General features: G+C 40.4%; 2 long non-coding RNA genes across 3 annotated transcripts in view; one reads left to right on the top strand and one right to left on the bottom strand.

Moving 5' to 3' along the window:
* Positions 1 to 24,964, bottom strand: part of LOC132426069 (uncharacterized) — a 181,007-nt gene that overhangs the window by 11,370 nt on the left and 144,673 nt on the right. The gene's annotated exons all lie outside the window — the stretch shown is intronic.
* Positions 502 to 23,400, top strand: LOC138414086 (uncharacterized). Its single transcript, XR_011246488.1, has 3 exons — positions 502 to 534; positions 8,568 to 8,654; positions 23,277 to 23,400. It is a non-coding gene; the product is annotated as an uncharacterized lncRNA (long non-coding RNA).

Raw genomic sequence — 24,964 nt, 5'->3', positions numbered from 1 at the left:
TTTCACAGGCCTCATGTGTCCCTCAATATGGTTGTAGATCAAGTTTAAGATGTGCCAAATACACTGGGTAACTGAAGAGTCCTTTGGAGAAGATATTTAAAAAAAAAAAATTTGCCATGAGGATTGCTTAAATGCTGTGTCATGGTTTCCAAGAGACACAGTGACATTGACACGCCTTTTCTTTCTGCTGTACATCAGGGTTTCCCAACCTCAGCCATACTGACACTTGGGGACAGATGATTCTTTGTTCTGTGGGTCTGTCCTGAGCATTCTAGGATGTGTAGCAGCAGCCCTGGCCTCTACGCTGGAGGTGCCAAGAGCAACCCCCTCCAGTGATGACAATCAACAATATCTCCAGACATTGCCATATGTCCCCTGGGGTCAAAACTCCCCAGCTGAGAACTGCTGTTCAACATGTTCATGGTGGCAGAATCTACTCAGTCCCCACAATCTATCTGTTTGCCAACAACCATTTTCCAAATGACTTTTTTTTTTTTTTTACAGACATAACCACATGGCTGTTCACCATTTCAGGTAAGATATTTGTTCCCTTCTGAGAACCCCTAGTTGAACTGTACACTGTCCTGAAAGCACACGAGAAGTAGTCAGAAACTCTACCCTCACCCAAATCCCTTTCACTATAGCCAACATATTTCTTTTTCGTTTTGTCTAGGATACAAAAATCACAAAGTCTCCAACTTCTAAGAATGTATTCCAAGAAAATAATTAATAATGTGTGCAAAGATTTAATTACAAGAAAATCCTTGCAACAAAGTTCATAATATAGAAAACTGGGAAATAGCCTAAGTGTCTGTTAAGAGAATAATGTTTAAATGAGCTGTGGTACATTCATCCAATAGAATATATACAGTGTCATTAGAAGTGATGAGGATGGAAATGCATTGGCACAATAAGATGTTTATGAAATATTAAAAAAACAAAGTAGATTACTAAAAACATTCTCAGTGATTATCTCATTTTAAAAATATCTTTGCATGTGTGTATAGAGGAAGTCTGGATAAAAATTAGTTATTGATAGAGGCTTTTAAATTTCTACATCTTGAATTTCAATTTTTATAATAAACATATTTTACATAAAACTTTTTTATATAAGCTCTTGGGTATTCAGGGTAGTTGTATATTATTACACTCCCAAAGGGTAACAGAAAAAAAAAAGTCTAAGAGAAGAAAACAACCACAACACTGTAGGTTGAAGTATGCACCAACATCATTCTTGAAGTTTTCTGGTGGCACATTTGCAAGTATATTCCAGAGGATTCTTCAAAGCAAGAATAAAACAAAATAACCCTAGTTTCTATATATTTTAAATTATCCCACCCTAACATGAACAGGGAAGGAAATAAGACTTGAATTGACAGCACTTTATTGAGTTTTTATTGAGTCAGGAACCATAAACTCAATGGGTTAACCACAGTATGAAGTCATTTAGAACCGATGCATTTCTTGGATAGCAAAGATGTTTATGAAAAGCCCTATGAAGAAGACTGAATTGTGGCTTTGCTCCAGTGCCATCACGGAGGTTGCAGGATTTATTGAAGCAAAGCCTTGCTCAACCTGGTCAGAATTCCAAGAAATGATCTGAAAATATTGAAAGTAGAAAAATCATAAATTCTAAGAGGTTGCAGAGATGCTCTTAAATTACAGTGCTATCTTTTCCAAGATTGCTTGTGAGATGTTGCCTTGGCTGAAATAATAGGAAAAAGCTGTCTCTATAATTTCTCCCTACCACAACTTCAGATAACATTCTTTGCACTGCAGTGTGTCCCTGTTATTATTGAAATTACCCTGAAACAATGACAGGGAGTTGCGGGGATTTTCTACAGAAAACACCCAGGTCTTACTGTGCAGTCATCCCTCGGCATCCCCATTCTGCTTCCAAGAATACTGCAAGCTGACTGGAAGGGACTGGAGCATCCAGGGATTTTGGTATCCGCGGGGGACCTGGAAACAACCCCATGTGGATACTGAGAACCTACTGTATTCAGAACTAAAATTAAAGTACAGCTGCCTGAAATTTTCCAGTGGTCAGATTATTGGCTAAAAAATAATCAGATGGCTGGTAGGCAAGATCGTCAGAACTCAGGATAGATACACATCGATATATAAAGATAGGCACACACACAAAAAGTTCTTATCCACGTGACTCCTCCTAGGCACAAAATTCAGATTAAATTCAGGATGTCAAATCAAATTGAATTTCACATAGCACAACAACTAATTATTTAGTATAAGGATGTCCGAAACATTTAACCAGGTGTCTTGTATTGTTAAATCTGGTAACTCTACACCCCCCCCAGAATTCTCCTGCAAAGGCATGATATGATTCCATGTGACCTTCAGAAGAGCTATGCATTAATTTCTCCTATAAGAAGCAGCTTTTCTTATGAGAAGGGATCCTTAGCTTCCCAAAACAGTGTCAAACAGCCAGATTTAACTGAATCAGAAAGAGAGGATTGGTTCAAGATGGCAGAGTAGAAGGACGTGTGCTCACTCCCTCTTACAAGACCACTGAAATCACAACTAACTGCTGAACAATCATCAACAGGAAGACACTGGAACTCACCAAAAATTTCCCCACATCCAAAGACAAAGGAGAAGCCACAAGGAGAAGATACGAGGGGCACAATCAAGATAAAGACAAATCCAATAACTGCTGGGTGGGTGACTCACAAAGTGGAGCACAATTATACCACAGAAGTCCACCCACTGGAGTGAAGGTTCTGAGCCTCATCTCAGGCTTCCCAACCTGGAAGTCCGGCAAGAGGAGGAGGAATTCCCAGAGAATCAGACTTTGAAGGCTAGCAGGATTTGCTTACAGGACTTCAACAGGTCTGGGGGAAACAGAGATTCTACTCTTGGAGGGCACACACAAAGTAGTGTGCACATCAGGACCCAGGGGGGATGAGCAGTGACACCATAGGAGACTGAAACAGTCCTACTTGCTAGTGTTGGAGGGTCTCCTGCAGAGGCGGAGGGTGGCTGTGGCTCACCACGGGAACAAAGACACTGTCAGCAAATGTTCTGGGAAGTACTTCTTGGTGTGAGCCCTCCCAGAGTCCACCATTAGCCCCACCAAAGAGCTGGGAAGGCTCCAGTGCCGAGTCGCCTCAGGCCAACCAACCATATCCCATGTCCCCTGCATTAGCAGGCAGATTCTCAACCACTGTGCCACCAGGGAACCCCAGCAAGATGTTTTTTGACCCACCTCCTAGAGTAATGGAAATAAAAACAAAAATAAACAAATGGGACCTACTGAAACTTAAAAGCTTTTGCATAGCAAAGGAAACTATAAATAAGACGAAAAGACAACCCTCAGAATGGAGAAAATATTTGCAAATGAATCAACAGACAAAGGATTAATCTCCAAAATATATAGACAGCTCATGCAGCTCAATATTAAAAAAAACAAGTAACCCAATCAAAAAATGGGCAAAAGACTTAGACATTTCTCCAAAGAAGACATACAGATGGCCAAGGGGCACATGAAAAGCTGCTCAACATCACTAATTAGTAGAGAAATGCAAATCAAAGCTACAATGAGTTATCACCTCACACCTGTTAGAATGGGTGTCATCAGAAAATCTACAGACAACAAATGCTGGAGGGGGTGTGGAGAAAAGGAAACCCTCTTGCACTGTTGGTGGGAATGTAAATTGATACAGCCACTATGGAGAACAGTATGGAGGTGCCTTAAAAAACTAAAAATAGAACTACCATATGACCAGCAATCCCACTACTGGGCATATACCCAGAGAAAACCATAATTCAAAAAGACACATGCACCCCAATGTTCACTGCAGCACTATTTACAATAGCCAGGTCATGGAAGCAAACTAAATGCCCGTTGACAGATGAATGGATAAAGAAGTGGTGTACATATATACAATGGAATATTCCTCAGCCATAAAAAGGATCGTAACTGGGTCATTTGTAGAGACGTGGATGGACCTAGAGACTGTCATACAGAGTGAAATAAGTCAGAAAGCGAAAAACAAATATTGTATATTAACGCATATATGTAGAATCTAGAAAAATGGTACAAATCAACCAGTTTGCAAGGCAGAAATAGAGACACAGATGTAGAGAACCAATATATGGACACCAAGGGGGGAAAGCTGGGCAGGAGGGCGGGGGAATGAATTGGGAGATTGGGATTGACATATATACACTAATAGGTATAAAATAGATAACTAATAAGAACCTGCTGTATAAACAATTAAATTAAATTTTAAAAACTGAGAAATCAGAAAGACATAAGAAAAGCTTGATGGAAAGTCAGAAGACAGAAGATCTAGTCCTGGCAATTCCAGTAACCAGCTTTGTGTGACTTTTGGACAAGTCACCTAAATCCTGTAATTCTGTTTCCATATTACATCTGTAGTGGAAAATAAGCAGCTGCCTTCCTTTCTCTGAATTCACAGCAGACATTGCCAATCGATCACAGCATTCCTCCCCACTATGCCCAGATGCAGCCTCAAAATTCTTCTCAGCAAAGTCTCCAGGGGGCCACCATCCATTGAAAAGACTACACCCTTGAGAATAAATCTACTTATCTTCCTTGAATTAAATGAGCCAGCTCCAATGAAAGTTTGGAATACTTTGTGTTCCAAATTCAACCCTAAAAGGCAAGATCACACCTCAGTTAAAAGTTTCACACCTCAGTTAAAAGCAGAACATGACTGCCTTCTGAAGTAGATTTTTTTTTTTTTTAATTCAGAGCAGGAGAAATGGTCATGCAGTCCTGCTTTGACCAGACCTTGCAGGAACTGTCCTCAAGGACCTCAGTGGAGGACGAGGCAGGTCCTGATTCCTGCCCTCAACGTTGACCTTGATTCCACTCCTCTTCATGTCTGTTTCCTTCTGCACCCGTGGGCTTCTCATACTACCCCCTGGCTTCCTCACCTCTGTGTATCTTTTCTACTTCATGGATTCTGCTTTCTCATCATTTCCACCTCTCCTAGCCTCTCATGGTCCAGCGCAAGGTCAAGAAATCTTTTTTGCTTCAGCTCCATTTGCCCAATCTCTGCCTGATTCTCTTCCCATTTCCCAGTTCAGATGTCCCAGAGGGAGGGTCTCACGTCTTAGCTGGTCCCTGTTTGCCAAGGGGTCAGTCTAAAGACTGGCTGCATGCTGAGTCAGAGCCCTCCATTGGTCCAATCAGCTAGGACTCTAAGTACCTATATAAAACATGGTTGCCTGGGCAAAGCCCATCAGCAGAAGAAGTTAGTGGGTTGTTGTTTTGTTTGTTTGTTTTCTCTCTTTCTTTTCAAAAGGGTCTGAAGGGCAGGCACCATGATGTTCATAACTTCATAGGGTCTTTTCAAGGACCAAAGGTGACCATGTATGTCAAAAGTGACGTTTTATCTGGTTTCTTCCAAAAGCAGACCCTGAGGCAGGGACCTGAGTGTAAGTAGTTTATTTGGGAGGTGCTGGAAACACCAAAAAAGGAGTGAGGAAGTGATCGAAGGAAAGGAAGACAACTCAAACATCTGTTACTAAGCAACTACCACAGTAGCTGACTGAAGCCTATCCCAGAGGGAAGTTAAGGGAAATGGGAGAAAACATACCCCCCAGAATGAGCTAACCCCAAAAGTGAGGAAGCTGAACTATTTAAAGACCAACTCTCAATGGTCCTTGGTGGAGGACTACTCCTGGGGATGTTATTTTCCCAGCACTTTGGGCATACACTGGTGTTCCAGCACAGTGGATTTCCAAGGTTCTGGAAAAAGGCGTCAGGCACAGAGAGGAAGATAAGACAGATGGATATCTTCCAGTGCACCCTGAACTGGTTAATGTCTAAGAAGTAGAGGAGAGGCACTGACATCACCTACTGTAGCACTCTGTCAACTCTCAAATCAATGTCAGCTTTATGAGTGACAGGAAACAGTGCCTGGCACATAGTAGATGCTCAAGACATATTTAAGGGATAAATGAGCGAATGAATGAATTATAGAAAGTTCTATATAAATGAATGTAATGGTTATTATTGGGGCCATTGTTGTGGATCCTCATTTGTTTGCCTCCTTATGCCAATGAAAGAGTTAATATGATTGGAGAAGGGTAAAACGGAGCATTAAACAAGACAAAGAACCACCAGCTGGTGCCAGACAAGGCCTGGCTTTTTCTTTTTTTTTTTTTTTTTGGCTGCATTGGGTCTTCGCTGCTGCTGCACGTGGGCTTTTCTCTAGCTGTGGCGAGCAGGGGTTACTCTTCGTTTTGGTGCGCAGGCTTGTCATTGCAGTGGAATGAGAGCACGGGCTCTAGGCACGTGGGCTTCAGTAGTTGTGGCTCGTGGACTCTAGAGCACAGGCTCAGTAGTTGTAGCACATGGACTTAGTTGCTCCACAGCATGTGGTATCTTCCCGGACCAGAGCTCGAACCTGTGTCCCCTGCACTGGCAGGCGGATTCTTAACCACTGCGCCTCCAGGGAAGCCCAAGGCCTGGCTTTTAATACCAATTCTTTTTGCACCACTACCATGACTTGGATGAAGCCTAAGAAATATCTTCCTCCGACATACTCTTCAAGTTGTATTTTAATAACTTCTTTTCTACAATTTGTCCTTTATATTCATTTCAGTTTGATTTCAGCTGTATACAGTGATGATCAGTGGAGGGCCATATTTGTCTTCTTTCCCCAGTCCTGTGTCCCCAAAGACAACCCTGAGCCCTACTCTTGCTTAAACCCCACCCTAATCAGGTCACAAACAAGATTGCGGTAATAAGCATGAGGGGACAATATGAACCCACCTCCATTGATAGGATTTGAGAGATGCTTCCATGTTATCCAGCTTCCCTTCTCAGACAGCACTAAAGCCAATTGAGAAATATACTCGTAAGTCAAAAATGGAACCAAACACTGGCTTTCCTACCTGTAGCACAAAATCAGAGAATGCAACTTGGATATGAGGCTGAAAAAAACTTCCCAATGGTTTGTCTCTAGGTCCAGACCTTGGGGAGCATTTACCCTGCAGATCAGAAACTTCTCTGGTCCTCAGAAAGGACCAAGGTCTGCCTCACCCTAAGTCAATTTCAAAGAACTCCAGATTGGCCAGACCTGCAAGTGGCCCTTTACACACAGCCCACTCCCAAGAGTGACATAAAGACCAGTGGTTTCTAGACTCTTGCCATCTCACCAGACAGAGAAATTACTCCTCCTCCCTCCCACCATTGGAAAGGGTCATTGAAAGATAGAGATTGGCAATTTCAAGCCAGTAAGAGACTCAAAGTTCCTATTTTTCAAGGTGGCAGGAACTCAGGGAGAGGGAGAAAAATGATGCCTTCCCCGTGCTTCTATGAGCTGAAAACCTATTTCCTATCAGACGAGCTGATCTGAAAACCTATTTCCCCTTTAATTCTCAGTGAATGGATAAGAGCAAGGCCGCCAGTGGATATGCAGAGGGAATTGATCTACAGAACAGTCATTTTCCATTTCTCTTTCGTCCTGTTACACATCACGGCATTTAGGTCTGTACAGAAACCATAAATGCTTCAATAAGTAGGGCTGTATCTTCTGCTCATTCCATCTCTCACACTAGGATTGTCAGTAAACTCTGCAGTCAGCGTTTAGCACAGGAGTTTAAGGATGTCAAGACGGAGGCTCTAATATGTGAAAAGTAAAACTGTTTCTTTGGGAATGTTTCTTCCTTCCCAAAACAAAGGGAAAAAATAGTAATTTTGCTTTTGATTCAAGGCTGACTTTGATGGCAGGAGAATGGAATGTAGCCAGCTTACTTTTAAGGGACTGACCTCCAGTGGCCAGCAACGGTAATTCCTCTGCTAGAGAACAGATTTTCTGAGAAAATCCAAGAGTGAGCTTGGAGAGGCTTTAGAGTTCATCTTTCTCTGCCCACTTCATGATACAGAAGAGGAAACAGAGATCCATAAAATACGAGGAACTTGTCAGTGGTCGCTAAGACAGGACTGGAGCCAAGATCTTCTGTCTTTCATTCTGTTCATCTCCTCCCATTGCCCAGCACGTATTTAAAAGCTACCCTTCCATATATACTACAATTAATAAGCAGAGTTCCTAAAAAACTAAAAATAGAGTTACCATATGATCCAGCAATCCCACTCCTGGGCATATATCCAGAAAGGATGAAAACTCTAGTTCAAAAAGATACATGCAGAGAAAGACAAACACCATATGATATCTCTTATATGTGGAATCTAACAACATGATACAAATGAACTTACTTACAAAACAGGAATAGACTCACTGACATAGAAAACAAACTTATGGTTACCAAAGGGAAACGGTGGGGGAGAGATAAATTAGGAATTTGGGATTAAAAGATACACACTACTATATATAAAATAGATTAACAACAAGGACCTATTGGATAGCACAGGGAACTATATTCAACATCTTGTAATAACCTGTAATGGAAAATAATCTGAAAAAGAATATATATATATATACACACACATATATATAACTAAATCACTTTGCTGTACACCTGAATCATTGTAAATCAACTATACATCAATAAAATATAAACTAAATAAAATAAACAAATAGGATAACAATGACAAATTCCAATTTCAGACAACCCTTCTGTGACTTGCCACAAACCTGATTGGATAAGTGTGGATAGAGATTTCAACCTCCCGCTAGATGGTAAACAGTTAAAAGGTAAGAATTTTTTCTTAATTATCTTTGACTCTCTAGTACTTTTCACCATACTTGCCACACGGCACATATTTAATAAATGTCAGATGGATGGGTAGATAGTTGGACAGATAAATTTGAACTTGAAATTAGACATCAACTAAAACCAAAAGCCTCTTGCTTCGTTTTCCAATTAGCAAATGGCAGACCCAGTTTGGTGGTGAAGGGAGAGAACCTTCATATGGTAAGGGGCAAAACTCATGTCTCCTTTCCCCCAACTATTATTCCCAGAATTCACTTGGCTTTTGAGGATTTAGCATCTCTACTGATACCATCATACTGGCTCCAGAAATTATTCTTCTTCTCCTTACACTTCCATCCCAAGGATGGATATAAGTCCTTTCTGTAATTCCCCACAGCACAGATGAGACCATGTTGGAACAATTACAAGATTTTACTGAAGTCTCAGAGAAAAGGGGGAGGAATTATAAGTTATTAAAAGATAGCAACTAGACATGATGACACTTAAGACCTACAGGCCACCCTCATGAGGTTGGCCAGATTCCTATAGGATTTCTTCCCTGTCTAGCTCTGGATAGACAGCATATGGCAGTGTCCAAATTTCCCTACTACCCCAGGAAACTCCTCAAGTGTGTCAAAGACCCTCAGAGTCCAAGCCCAAGAGAGCAGAAAGGTGCGTGATGACAGGGTCCCTTTTCCCTCTGCTCCAAATTCCATCTCTCACATTGTAAAAACACAGGCAGCTACCAATTTACAGATGGCTTTTACTCCAGAAATGTATTTGCTAGACAGTGTTTTGGAACCTCCCATGCATTTCCAAAATATCAACAGTGATGTAAAACAGAGGCAAGTCCCAGAAAGTTCTATATATACCCTGGTCCATCTAAGGATGTAAGAAATACAGCTTCCCAATTTGGCAGAAATCAGGAAGCGAGTATAGATGCTCCTAGGCACTCTCTATACCCAAATATCATCTGACCAATATAAGGACCCAAATCCCCTACCAGATTCCTGACAATTCTGCATCAGGAGACAAAGCATAATTGCCTCTATAGAGACCTGTGGCTGCAGAGACAAGATAATTGTGACCTGGAATCAGTAGAGAGATCATTCCTAAATTGAGTCTGGCAAACTGCCTATTTCCCAAGTATCTTTAGCATTCGGTGCATCTGAAGGAAATGCAGTACAATTTGTGGCATCACAGGACATGAGAAAATAACAGGTGGATCAGTGCAGAGTGAAGCCAAATATAATATTTTTTTATCAAGAGATACTGTCAGTTGCTCCTCTATCTAGTGAGCCCAGCAAGTCTCCTTGGATAAGATCTTGTTTCAGTGAAGTGTCACTTGAGCACCTCTTCTTGATTATGCAAACGTAAGACAAGGGGACACCCACTGCCCTGGGAAAGGGAGATATCACAGGATTTTCTGTGACATGACAGATGCTGCCCTTTCCAAGTGCCCCTTGCAGTCCTTGACATCAGCAAATAAATCTACAAAATGTCCTGGGGACAAAAGAGATTTATTTTTTATTTTATTTATTTAACATCTTTATTGGAGTATAATTGCTTTACAATGTTGTGTTAGTTTCTGCTTTATAACAAAGTGAATCAGCTATACATATATCCCCATAGCTCCTCCCTCTTGTGTCTCCCTCCCTCCCTCCCTATCCCACCCCTCTAGATGGTCACAAAGCACCAAGCTGATCTCCCAGTGCTATGTGGATGCTTCCCACTAGCTATCTATTTTACATTTGTTAGTATATATAAGTCCATGCCACTCTCTCACTTCATCCCATTTTACCCTTCCCCCACCCCGTGTCCTCAAGTCCATTCTCTACATCTGCATCTTTATTCCTGTCCTGCCCCGAGGTTCTTCAGAACCTTTTTTTGTTTTTAGATTCCGTATATCTTCACTCTGTATGACAGTCTCTAGGTCCATCCACCTCACTACAAATAACTCAATTTCGTTTCTTTTTATGGCTGAGTAATATTCCATTGTACCTAAATAGATATTTCTCCAAAGAAGATCTACAGATTGCCAACAAACACATGAAAGGATGCTCAACATCACTAATCACTAGAGAAATGCAAATCAAAAGTACAATGAGGTATCACCTCACACCAGTCAGAATGGCCATCATCAAAAAATCTATAAACAATAAATGCTTGAGAAGGTGTGGAGAAAAGACAAAAGAGATTTAGATGCTGACCTCTTTCCTGCTGAATTTCAACAGCATTAAAACCTCTCTGATAAACTTGATGGTCCTAATTGAGTGGATTAGCCTGAAGGGATACTTAGCACCATGGGGCGGAATGCAACAGGAGTAGAGGGGGGTGTTGACTGGATTGGTGATGGGGGTTCCAATCAGAAATCAGAAGGCCAGGAGTGGTGGGAGGGGAGGCGGAAGGACGAGGAAGGGGTGTTTGCTGATTTAGGCATAGCTGTGATTGAGGGCTAAAACCTCTCCAGAGGCTGGATGATATTGGTGTAAATCATATTGGAGAAACCAGTGTTCCTCAGCCTTAGTACTATTAAGATTTTGTGCCAGATCATTTTTCCACTGGGGAGGTGGGGGAGAGGGCTGTCCTGTGCATTGTAGGATGTTTAGCAGCATCCCTGGCCTCTACTCACTAGATGCCAGCAACATCTTCCCCCAAGTTGTGACAACCAAAAATACCCCCAAACTTTGCCAAATGTCCCCTGGGATGGCAAAGTCAACACTGATTGAGAAGCACCGTTATGAACAGAAGAAGGTAACCTTGAAAAATCAAATGTGAGGAATCTGGGTAGGGTGTTTGGACCCTCAGACACATCAATGCAGCCAAGGGCAAAAATGCTCAGACTTCCTGGGAGCCATTTCCCACGGTAACCAGCTAGCTAGATGCCTCTGTTCTCCCTCCTCTGGCATCTGGACATAGGACTACCATTTGAATCGAGTAAGCCCCTCAAGATTTATGAACAACTCCAAGTGAAAATGGGGCTTCAAGGATGTCCTGTTAATAAAAGCAGGCATTTTCAAGCAACTAATTAGAGAATGAGATTGTCATGAAGATAACTGTTACCCTAAGCTGCTGACGCAAGTCATACCAGTGAGATGCACTTAAGGGAAGTAGCTAGAGAGAATAGAATGTAAAAATTCTAGGAAAGTAACTTTTCAATGAGAAAAATATGAGAATTCACTACTCATACTAGAGCAGCAGTTTTCCCTATGTAAGAGCTTCTCCAGTCATTTCAAATTATGACATGAGTCTCTAAATAAAATGAATCCTGGGCTTCCCTGGTGGCGCAGTGGTTGAGAGTCCGCCTGCCAATGCAGGGGACACGGGTTCATGCCCCAGTCCCGGAGGATCCCACATGCTGCGGAGTGGCTGGGCCCGTGAGCTATGGCCACTGAGCCTGCGCGTCCGGAGCCTGTGCTCCGCAACGGGAGAGGCCATAACAGTAAGAGGCCCACGTACCGCAAAAAAAAAAAAAAAAGAATCCTACATCATTTTATTCTCAGTAGCTCATACAGCTCTCTTACGAGGTGAAAATGGTGTGAACTGAAGCAAATGAGAAGAAAGTGTTTCAATTCAAAACAGGTTGAAGATCATAGCCCTGAAGGAAGAAAATTAAATGCTTTAATATCTATAAAATTAAAATAGGCTACACAACCGATACATCTGAGTCAATGTGTTTCTCTCCATTTACTATAGAAACAGGAGGTTTGAATTTACTGGAGTTCAAGTTTTATTTCAGGAGGAGATGTATATAATTTAATAAATTGGAAAATGTAAATCAAATGTTGAAGAACACAGTTTTATAAAATTTATGATTCAAAGGTGATTCTTCAGCTTCCAAGTTGAGCCTTATTTTAGTGATGCGTTTTCTCTTGTGAAACATTTTTCTTTCATGGAGAATAAATCAGCTACAATCAAAAATATTGTTAAATTCCAAGAGCCGAGTAGGAATGACACATTCATCTAAAGCTGAAATTGTGTTCCACATGTCCAGGTATAAAAAGCATATTTTAGCCATTTATTGATGTAATAATGCACCAGGGCTTCCCTGGTGGCACAGTGATTGAGAGCCTGCCTGCCAATGCAGGGGACACGGGTTCGAGTCCTGGTCTGGGAGGATCCCACATGCCACGGAGCAACTAGGCCTGTGAGCCACAACTACTGAGCCTGCACTCTAGAGCCTGTGAGCCACAACTACTGAGCCCGCATGCTGCAACTGCTGAAGCCCGCATGCCTGGAGCCTGTGCTCTGCAACGGGAGAGGCCACTGCAGGAGAAGCCCGCACACCACAGCAAAGGGTGGCCCCTGCTCGCCGCAGTTGGAGAGAGCCCATGCACAGCAGCGAAGACCCAAAGCAGCCAAAAATAAATAAATAAATAAATAAATAATGCACCATTGCAGATTTTCTCTATTTGCTTTCTTATACAGCATAATACTTTCATCTCAGGTGCTTTAATTTTTCCATGTTTATTCTAGTGTTCTAACCTCCCAAAGAGGCTTCAAATGCATCATGTTTTAGTGACATTACCCTTGAAGTCGTTGAATACATTTGTCTATTTTTTTAGGTATACATTGTAAAAATTATGTGCCTTGGAGTCCCACGTAAAAAAATAATGACTTTATTTCATTTATCAATTCATTCATTCCTTCATCTATTTATTTACTTATTTAAAGATGTGACTGCTACCGTTATTATTGCTGTGTAAAAAATGACCCCCAAAATACAGTGACTTAAAAGAATAATTTTATTATGTGCATGGATTCTGTGAGTCAGGAATGTGAACAGAGCAGAGTTGGTCAACTAATCTCTACTCCATAAAGTCTGGGGTCTCAGCTAACCAAACTTGAACTCTGGGAAGTAACTCAGTGTTTAGGGGCTGGGATCATCCAAAGCCTTGTTCAGGTGCACATCTGGAAACTTGGTTGGATAACTCAGTCTAAGCCTGCCAAACAGAGTGTGTACACATGACCTTTACAGGTGGCCTGGGTCTCTCACAGCATGGTAGCCTCAGAGTAGTCAAATTTCTTCAAGATTCTAAGCACAAAAGTTCTAGCAAACAACATAGAAACCACATCATCTTTTATGACTCAGCCTCAGAAGTCAGCCAACAAGCCAGCAGCACTTCCACCATATTCTACTGGTCCATGCAGTTGTAAGGGGAGGGAACATAGACACCACATCTTGATGGAAGGAATATCAATGAATTTGGAGGTTTAATTTTAAAACCACTATAGGACATATCACGATAGGTCACAGGATGTTTATTTTTAGGAATAATAAAAGGAATATAACTACTTGTATATTAGAGTTTAAAATTAATAAGGAATATTTTGAAAAACTTATGCCAATTAATTTAAAAACAAAGAACAAGGACAAGTTCATAAAATATATAATATACTAAGACAAGAAGAAATGTAGAACTTGAACAGGATTATAAGCATTAAAGTAATTAAATTAGTGGTCAAAAATCTAACTACAACCATCCCCCCACCAATACACACACCCACCATTCTTCAAAGAAGATGTACAAATGGCCAATAAATACAATGAATTACGGTACTCAGCATCACTACTCATAGGGAAATACCAATTACACTAAGTCCCCAACGTACAAACCTTCAAGTTGTGAACTTTGAAAGATGCGAATGTGCATCTGGTTCCAGCAAGGAACCAGAACCTGTACCATCAACATCAGGCATGAATGAAATTGCAGCTTGCCCTCTGTCTCCTATTGCTGAAGGTCCTTCAGCTCTACCATCTACCACCTCCTCTCCCTCCTCCAGTCAGTAACTCTTCTTGCCTGTTTACTCAATGCCAGCCCCTGTATGCCAGCTGTTATACTGTACTACTGTACTTTTCAAGGTACTGTACTGTAAGATTAAAAATGCTTTATTTTTTGTGTTTGTTTTTTATGTATTATTTGTGTGAAAAGTATTATAAACTTATTACAGTACAGTACTATACAGCCAACTGTGTTAGTTGGGTACCTAGGCTAACTTTGTTGGACTTGTGAACAAACTGGACTTAAGAACGTACTCTCAGAATGGAAATTGTTCGTATATATGGGACTTACTGTAAAACCACATTTAGATACCACTTTACACCTACTAAGATGGCTATCATCAAAAAATGGAAAATAACAAGTGGTGGTGAGGATATCCAAAAATTAGAACCCTTGTCCATGACTAATGGGAATGTAAAATGGTTCAGCTTCTTTGGAAAAGAGTTTGGCATCTCCTCAAAAAGTTAAATATAGGATTACTATGTGACCCAACAATCCACTCCTAGGTGTGTATAGATAGATAGATAGATAGATAGATAGATAGATATAGATATAGATATAGATATATAGATACTCAAAAGAATTGAAAATGGGGACTCAAACAGATACTTGTATGTGACTTTCATTGCAACATTATTCATACCAGCCAAAAGGTGGAAACAACCAAGTGTCCATCTGCAGATGAATGGATAAGAAAAATGTAGCATATGCATACAATGGATTATTATTCATCCTTAAAAAGGAATGATGTACTGATACATGCTACAACACGGATGAACCTTGAAAATGTTATGATAATGAAAAGTCAAACACAAAAGGACAAGTATTGTATGATTCCACTTAGATGAAATATTTAGAATGGGCAAATGCATAGAGACAGAAAATAGATTAGAGGCTACCAGGAGCTAGGGGAAGGGAGAAATGGAGATTTACTGTTTAAAGAGTAAAGAGTTTCTATTTGGGGTAATGAAGAAGTTTTTGAAATAGATAGTGATGATAGTTGCACAACATTGTGAATGTAACTGATGCCACTGAATTGTACACTTAAAAGTGGTTAAAATGGAAAACTTAATGTCATTTATATGTATGTGTGTGTGTGTGTGCGTGTGTATAATAAAAACATCTCACCAGACCCAAAGTTTTACGGACAAGTTCATAAAACAGACTGTGTGTGTGTGTGTGTGTGTGTGTGTGTGTGTTAAAGAGGTAGAGAGAGAGAAACAGAAACAGAGAGACAGTGGAAGACAGGGAGAGAGAGAAAGAAAAAGATTAGTCTTCTTTTTAGATATTAGAATATCCTTTATTCTCAAGAACAATACAGGAAAGGAAAAACAATAAGTCAAACTCAGTAATGAACATTAAGACAAAAATAATCTAAATAGTAGTAACTAAATCCAACAATTAATTTCTAAAACATCTTTACCAAGTTTAGTGTATCCAAGGAATGCAAGAAAAGTTTGACATTGTCACTGAGATCCACAACATTAAGAGATGAAAAAAGAAAAGTCATATTTGATTACCTCAAAAGATGCAGGAAAAAAAACAAAGCTGTGATACAACACTCATTCATGATTAAAAACTCTTCAGCCACATAGGAACACTTAACCTAAAAGAATGAGATTTTTGCATTTTGATTTAAAACAAGTCTGCTAGATTCATTTATTTTGCTGGCATAAGAATTTTTGTAAGAAATGCCATATTTGAATGAGGCATTTTAATAATTTTAGAACATAATGAGGAGATATATAATTCTTATGAACTGCTTTAGTTTAGTTAAATATTAAAAGACAAGGGAGAGGGGACCTTCAAGACGGCAAGGAGTAAAACGTGCAGATCACCTTCCTCCCCCAAAATACATCAAAAATACATCTAGGGCTTCCCTGGTGGCGCAGTGGTTGAGAGTCCGCCTGCCGATGCAGGGGACACGGGTTCGTGCCCCGGTCCAGGAAGATCCCACATGCCGTGGAGCGGTTGGGCCTGTGAGCCATGGCCACTGAGCCTGCACATCCGGAGCCTGTGCTCCGCAACGGGAGAGGCCACAACAGTGAGAGGCTCGCGTATCGCAAAAAAAAAAAAGAAAACATCTAAATGTGGAACAACTCCTACAGAACACCTACTGAACGCTGGCAGAAGACCTCAGACCTCCCAAAAGGCAAGAAACTCCCCACATACCTGGGTAGGGCAAAAGAAAAAAGAAAAAAACAGAGACAAAAGAATAGGGATGGGACCTGCACCAGTGGGAGGGAGCTGTGAAGGAGGAAAAGTTTCCACACACTAGGAAGCCCCTTCACTGGTAGAGACATGGGGGTGATGGGGGGAATCTTTGGAGCCATGGAGGAGAGCACAGCAACAGGGGTGCAGAGGGCAGAGTGGAGAGATTCCCGCACAAGGATCGGTGCTGACCAGCACTCACCAGCCTGAGAGGCTTGTTTGCTCACCCGCTGGGTCGGGTGGGGGCTGGGAGCGGAGGCTCGGCTACGGAGGTCAGATCCCAGGGAGAGGACTGGGGTTGGCTGTGTGAACACAGCCTGAAGGGGGCTAGTGTACCACAGCTAGCTGGGAGGGAGTCGCGAAAAAGTCTGCAACTACCTAAGAGGCAAGAGACCATTCTTTTGGGGTGTGCAGGAGAGGGGATTCAGAGCACTGCCTAAACAAGCTCCAGAAACAGGTGTGAGCCTCGGCTATCAGCAAGGACATCAGGGACTGGCATGGATGCTAAGGCTGCTCCTGAAGTCACCAAGAAGCCTGTGGGCAAGCACAGGTCACTATCCACACCTCTCCTCCTGGGAGCCTGTGCAGCCCACCACTGCCAGGGTCACGTGATCCAGGGACAACTTCCCCAGGAGAACACACGGCACACCACAGGCTGTTGCAACATCATACTGGCCTCTGCAGCCGTAGGCTCACCCTGCATTCCATACTCCTCCCTCCCACCGGCATGAGTGACACAGAGCTTCCAAATTAGCCGCTCCTTTAACCCCCTTCTGTCTGGGCAGGCAACAGACGCCCTTAGGCAACCTACAAGCAGAGGCCAAAATTTAAATTTGGGGCCAAATGCAAACCTGAACCCCAGGAGCTGTGTGAACAAGGAAGAGAAAGGGAAATGTCTCCCAACAGCATACGAAGCAGTGGATTAAATCTCCACAGTCAACTTGATGTACCCTGCATCTCTGGAATACCTGAATATATAAAAAATCATCAAACAATTGAGGCGGTGGATTTTGGAAGTGACTGTACACTTGGGGTTTGCTTTCTGCATCTAATTTGGTTCTGGTTTTATGTTTATTTTAGTTTAGTATTTAGAGCTTATTATCTTTGGTAGATTTGTTTACTGATTTGGTTGCTCTCTTCCTTTTTTTTTTTAAATAACTTTATTTATTTATTTTTGGCTGTGTTGGGTCTTCGTTTCTGTGCGAGGGATTTCTCTAGCTGCGGCGAGTGGGGGCCACTCCTCATCGCGGTGCACAGGCCTCTCACTATTGCAGTCTCTCTTGTTGCAGAGCACAGGCTCCAGATGCACAGGCTCAGCAGTTGAGGCTCACGGGCCCAACTGCTCCGCGGCATGTGGGATCTTCCCAAAACAGGGCTCAAACCCGTGTCCCCTGCATTGGCAGGCAGATTCTCAACCACTGCACCACCAGGGAAGCCCCTCCTTTTTTTTTAATATATATTTTTTCCTTTTTCTCTTTTTTTGAGTGTGCATGTGTATGCTTCTTTGTGTGATATTGTCTGTACAGGTTTGGTTTTACCATTTGTCCTAGGGTTCTGTCTGTATATTTTTTTGTTTTCTTGTATAGTTTTCAGCACTTCTTACATTGGTGGATTTGTTTTTTGGTTTGGTTGTTCTCTTCTTTCTTTCATTTTTTTTTTACTTAAAATATTTTTAATAATATTTTTTTAATTTTTATTTTAAGCACTTTATTTTATTATTTTTTTCTTTCTTTCGTTTTTTTTTTTTTCTCCCTTTTCTTCTGAGCCAAGTGGTGGACAGGGTCTTGGTGCTCCAGCCGGTGTCAGCCCTGAGCCTCTGAAGGGGGAGAGCCAAGATCAGGACATTGGTCCACCAGAGACCTCCCGGCCCCATGTAGTATCAAATGGTGAAAGATCTCACATAAGGCAAATGCTAACAGCCATAAAAGGGGAAATCAACAGTAAAACAATAATAGTAGGGGACTTTAACACCCCACTTTCACCAATGGACAGATCATCCAAAATGAAAATAAATGAGGAAACACGAGCTTTAAATGATACATTAAACAAGGTGGACTTAATTGACATTTATAGGACATTCCATCTAAAATCAGCAGATTACACTTTCTTCTCAAGTGCTCGTGGAACATTCTCCAGGATAGATCATATCTTGGGGTACAAATCAAGCCTTTAAATTTAAGAAAATTGAAATCGTATCAAATATCTTTTCCAACCACAACATTATGAAACTAGCTATCAATTACAGGAAAAAAATCTGTAGAAAATACAAACACACGAGGCTAAACAATACACTATGAAACAACCAAGACTTCACTGAAGAAATCAAAGAGGAAATCAAAAAATACCTAGAAACAAATGACAAACACAATGACCCAAAACCTATGGGATGCTGCAAAAGTGGTTTTAAGATGGAAGTTTATAGCAATACAATCCTAACTCAAGACACAAGAAGCATCTCAAATAAAAATGTAACCTTACATTAAAGCAATTAGAAAAAGAAGAACAAAAAAACCCCAAATTTAGCAGAAAGAAAGAAATCATAAAGATCAGATCAGAGATCAGAAGTAAGTGAAAAAGAAATCAAGGAAAAGATAGCAAAGATCAATAAAACTAAAAGCTGGTTCTTTGGGAAGATAAACAAAATTGATAAACCATTAGCCAGAGTCATCAAGAAAAAAAGGGAGAAGACTCAAATCAACAGAATTAGAAATGAAAAAGGAGAAATAACAACTGACACTACAGAAATACAAAGGATCATGAGAGATTACTACAAGCAATTATATGCCAATAAAATGGACAACCTGGAAGAAATGGACAAATTCTTAGAAAAGCACAAACTTCCAAGACTGAACCAGGAAGAAATAGAAAATATAAACAGACCAATCACAAGCATTGAAATTGAAACTGTGATTTAAAATCTTCCAACAAACAAAAGCCCAGGACCAGATGACTTCACAGGTGATTTCTATCAAATATTTAGAGAAGAGCTAACACCTATCCTTCTCAAACTCTTCCAAACTATAGCAGAGGAGGAACACTCCCAAACTCATTCTACGAGGCCACCATCACCCTGATACCAAAGTCAGACAAAAATGTCACAAAGAAAAAAACTACAGGCCAATATCACTGATGAACCGAGATGCAAAAATCCTCAACAAATACTAGCAAACAGAATCCAACAGCACATTAAAAGGATCGTACACCATGATCAAGTGGGGTTTATCCCAGGAATGCAAGAATTCTTCAATATATGCAAATCAATCAATGTGACATACCATATTAACAAACGAAGGGGATAAACCATATGATCATCTCAATAGATGCACAAAAATCTTTTGACAAAATTTAACACCCATTTATGATAAAAACCCTCCAGAAAGAAGGCAAAGAGGGTAATTACCTCAACATAATAAATGCCATATATGTCAAACCCACAAACATCATCGTTCTCACCATCATTCTCAATGGTGTAAAACTGAAACCATTTCCACTAAGATCAGGAACAAGACAAGGTTGTCCACTCTCACCACTATTATTCAACATAGTTTTGGAAGTTTTAGCCACAGCAATCAGAGAAGAAAAAGAAAGAACTGGAATCCAAATCAGAAAAGAAGAAGTAAAGCTGTCACTGTTTGCAGATGACATGCTACTATACATAGAGTATACTAAGGACACTACAAGAAATGTACTAGAGCTAATCAGTGAATTTGGCAAAGTAGCAGGACACAAAATTAATGCACAGAAATCCCTTGCATTCCTATACACTAATCTTGAAAAATCTGAAAGAGAAATTATGGAAACACTCCCATTTACTATTGCAACAAAAAGAAAAAAAATACCTAGGAATAAACCTACCTAAGGAGACAAAAGACCTGTATGCAGAAAACTATAAGATACTGATGAAAGAAATTATAGATGATACAAACAGACCAAGAGATATACCATGTTCTTGGATTGGAAGAATCAACATTGTGAAAATGACTATACTACCCAAAGCAATCTACAGATTCAATGTAATCCCTATCAAGCTACCAATGGCATTTTTCACAGCACTAGAACATAAAATTTTACAATTTGTATGGAAACACAAAAGACCCTGAATAGCCAAAGCAATCTTTGGAAAGAAAAATGCAGCTGGAGGAATCAGGCTCCTGGACTTTGGACTATACTATAAAGCTACAGTAATCAAGACAGTAAGGTACTGGCCCCAAAACAGAAATATAGATCAATGGAACAGGATAGAAAGCCCAGAGATAAACCCACACACCTATGGTCAACTAATGTATGACAAAGGAGGCAAGGATATACAATGGAGAAAAGACACTCTCTTCAATAAGTGTTGCTGGGAAAACTGGACAGCGACATGTAAAAGAATGATATTAGAACACTCCCTAACACCATACACAAAAATAAACTCAAAATGGATTAAAGACCAAAATGTAAGACCAGACCCTATAAAACTCTTAGAGGAAAACATAGGAAGAACACTCTTTGACATAAATTACAGCAGGATCTTTTTTGATCCACCTCCTAGAGAAATGGAAATAAAAACAAAAATAAACAAATGGGACCTAATGAAACTTAAAAGCTTTTGCACAGCAAAGGAAACTATAAACAAGACAAAAAGACAACCCTCAAAATGGGAGAAAATATTTGCAAACGAATCAATGGACAAAGGATTAATCTCCAAAATATATAGATAGCTCATGCAGCTCAATATTAAAAAAAAAAAAAAAAGAAACCCAATCAAAAAATGGGTAGAAGACTTAAATAGACATTTCTCCAAAGAAGACATGCAGATGGCCATGAGACACATTAAAAGCTGCTCAACATCACTAATTAGTAGAGAAAAGCAAATCAAAACTCCAATGAGGTATCACCTCATAACGGTCAGAGTGGCCAGCATCAAAAATTCTATGAACAATAAATGCTGGAGAGGGTGTGGAGAAAAGGGAACCCTCTTGCACTGTTGGTGGGAATGTAAATTGATACAGCCACTATGGAGAACAGTATGGAGGTTCCTTAAAAAACTAAAAATAGAATCCCCAGCAATCCAACTACTGGGCATATACCCCCAGAGAAAACCATAATTCAAAAAGACACATGCACCCCAGTGGTCATTGAAGCACTATTTACAATAGCCAGGTCATGGAATCAACCTAAATGTCCATCGATACATGAATGGATAAAGAAGATGTAGCACATATATACAATGGAATATCACTCAGCCATAAAAATAAACGAAATTGAGTTATTTGTAGTGAGGTGGATGGACCTAGAGACTGTCTTACCGAGTGAAGTAAGTCAGAAAGAGAAAAACAAATATCATATATTAATGCATATATGTGGAACCTAGAAAAATGGTACAGATGAACCGGTTTGAAGGGCAGAAATTGAGACACAGATGTACAGAACAAACTTATGGACATCAAGGGGGGAAAGTGGCGGGGGTTGGTGGTGCTGTGATGAATTGGGAGATTGGGATTGACATATATACACTAATATGTATAAAATTGATAACTAAAAAGAACCTGCTGTAAAAAAAAAAGGAAATAAAAAAATTCAAAAAACAAGAAGAGTCATGTACCACAGTGTTCATTACAGCTTTGTTTACAATAGCCAGGTCATGGAATCAACCTAAATGTCCACTGAAAGATGAATGGATAAAGAAGATGTGGCACATATATACTCAGCCACAAAAAGAAACGAAATTGAGTTATTTGTAATGAGGTGGATGGACCTAGAGACTGTCATACAGAGTGAAGTAAGTCAGAAAGAGAAAAATGAATACCGTATGCTAACACATATATATGGAATCTAAGGGGAAAAAAATGGTTCTGAAGAACCTACGGGCAAAACAGGAATAAAGATGCAGACATAGAGAATGGACTTGAGGACACGGCAAAGGGGAAGTGTAAGCTGGGATGAAGTGAGAGAGTGGTATGGACATATATACACTACCAAATGTAAAATAGATAGCTAGTGGGAAGCAGCTGCATAGCACAGGGAGATCAGCTCAGTGCATTGTGTCCATCTAGATGGGTGGGAAAGGGAGGGTGGGAGGGAGAAGCAAGAGGGAGGAGATATGGGGATATATGTATATGTATAGCTGATTCACTTTGTTATACAGCAGAAACTAACACAGCATTGTAAAGCAATTATACTCCAATAAAGACGTTAAAAATAAAAGATTAAAAAATTAAATTAATAAAAAGAAATCTCAAGACAGGGGAGAATATTGTCACAGAATCCATTTAACTTCGCCCCAGCTCTGATCCTAACTATTTTGTTTAGTCACATTTGGGTCTACTTAATAAAAGAATTTAACAAGTGCCCTCAAGAAAAAGATAAGGGAGGTCATAATCAGAAGGTTAGCACAAGCACAGTGAACAAATCCTACCTCTTATAAGAGTTGACCACTTGAAGTAGATGATCTCTCACTATAAACATCTACTACATTCCCCCAAAACTCATATGTTGACAGCTAACCCTCAATGTGATTGTGTTTGGAGATAGGGATTTTAGGAGGTAATTAAGGCTAAATGAGGTCTTAAGGGTGTGGCCCTAATTTGATAGGATTGGTGGCTTTATATGAAAAAGAAGAGGGAGTTCTCTCTCTCTAATCCGCAGACACCAAGGAAAGGCCATGTGAGGACACAGCAAGAAGGCGGCCATCTACAAGCCAGGAAAAGAGCCCTTACCAAAAACTGAATCAACTGGCAACTTGATCTTGGACTTCCATCCTCCAGACCTGTGAGAAAATAAATCTCTATGGTTTAAGCCACCCAGTCTATGGTATTTTGTTAATGCAGCCAGAGCTAAGACAACATCCACATTTTTTTTTTCCATTAAACTTTACAGCATTTACTGAGTGCCAGGACTTGACAAATATTAACTTAATAAGCCTCGTCATGACCCTCTGGAGTATGTACTATTATGAACTTGTTTTACAAATGAGGACACTGAAACCTTGAGAAGTTAAGGAAGTTGACTAAGATCCCCCAACTCTAAGATCCAGCGTCCAATGTCTCTCTCTTCTCTGCTCCTGGACTCCACTGGACATGGCAGACATGGTGGACCTTGTCAATTTCTCCTCCATGTCTTTCATCCGCACTTTCCTATTTTCCATCTCTCTGTGCCACATTTGAATTTTTTTTTTTTTTTTTTTTTTTTTTTTGCAGTACACAGGCCTCTCACTGTTGTGGCCTCTCCCGTTGTGGAGCACAGGCTCCAGACGCGCAGGCTCAGTGGCCATGGCTCACGGGCCTAGCCGCTCTGCGGCATGTGGGATCTTCCCAGACCGGGGCACAAACCCGTGTCCCCTGCATCAGCAGGCAGACTCTCAATCACTGCGCCACCAGGGAAGCCCCACATTTGAATTTTTTAAATCTATCTTTTACATCACTCATTCTCTTTCCAGCTCTCTCATCCGTCCTTTGCTTTAAAATAAAAAAAACTCATGGAGATATAGATAGATATATATATATATATATATATATATATATACACACACACACACACACACACACACACACATATATCTAATTCACTTTGCTGTACACCTGAAACTACCACAACATTGTAAATCAACTATACTCCAATAAAAACTTTTTTAAGAATTCATGACTTTATTATTCATTTCTAAAAGCTCTAGCTGATTCTTTTTAACATTTGCCTGACCTTTTTGACAGTATCTCACTCTTCTTCCATATTTTCAAAGCCTCTTTTTAAGTTCTTTTACAGTCATTATTTTTTCTGATTCTCCATATGATCACTGCATTATCAGAAGTTCTTGGGTATCTAACTATACCCTCTAACTGCAGACTTTTGACTATTTCCTCCTGTGTGTCTCATTTTGTATTGTAAATTCATCTTCAGCAACATTTATCTGTAGCAATTCTGAATGGACTACTTGAAGGTGTGTCCCTCCAGAAAAGTTTTTTTTTTTTTTTAACATCTTTATTGGAGTATAATTGCTTTACAATGGTATGTTAGTTTCACCTTCACAACAAAATGAATCAGTTATATATACACATATATTCCCATATCTCTTCCCGCTTGCGTCTCCCTCCCTCCCACCCTCCCTATCCCACCCCTCCAGGCGGTCACAAAGCACCGAGCTGATCTCCCTGTGCTATGCGGCTGCTTCCCACTAGCTAACTGCCTTACGTTTGGTAGTGTATATATGTCCATGCCTCTTTATTGCTTTGTCACAGTTTACCCTTCCCCCTCCCCATAGCCTCAAGTCCATTCTCTAGTAAGTCTGTGTCTTTATTCCTGTTTCACCCTTAGGTTTTTCATGACATTTTTTTTTTTAA

This window comes from Delphinus delphis, chromosome 5 (assembly GCF_949987515.2).
Source record: "Delphinus delphis chromosome 5, mDelDel1.2, whole genome shotgun sequence".
NCBI lineage: Eukaryota > Metazoa > Chordata > Mammalia > Artiodactyla > Delphinidae > Delphinus > Delphinus delphis.
The sequence above is the reverse complement of the archived record's forward strand: the minus strand, read 5'-3'. Positions and strand labels throughout refer to the sequence as shown.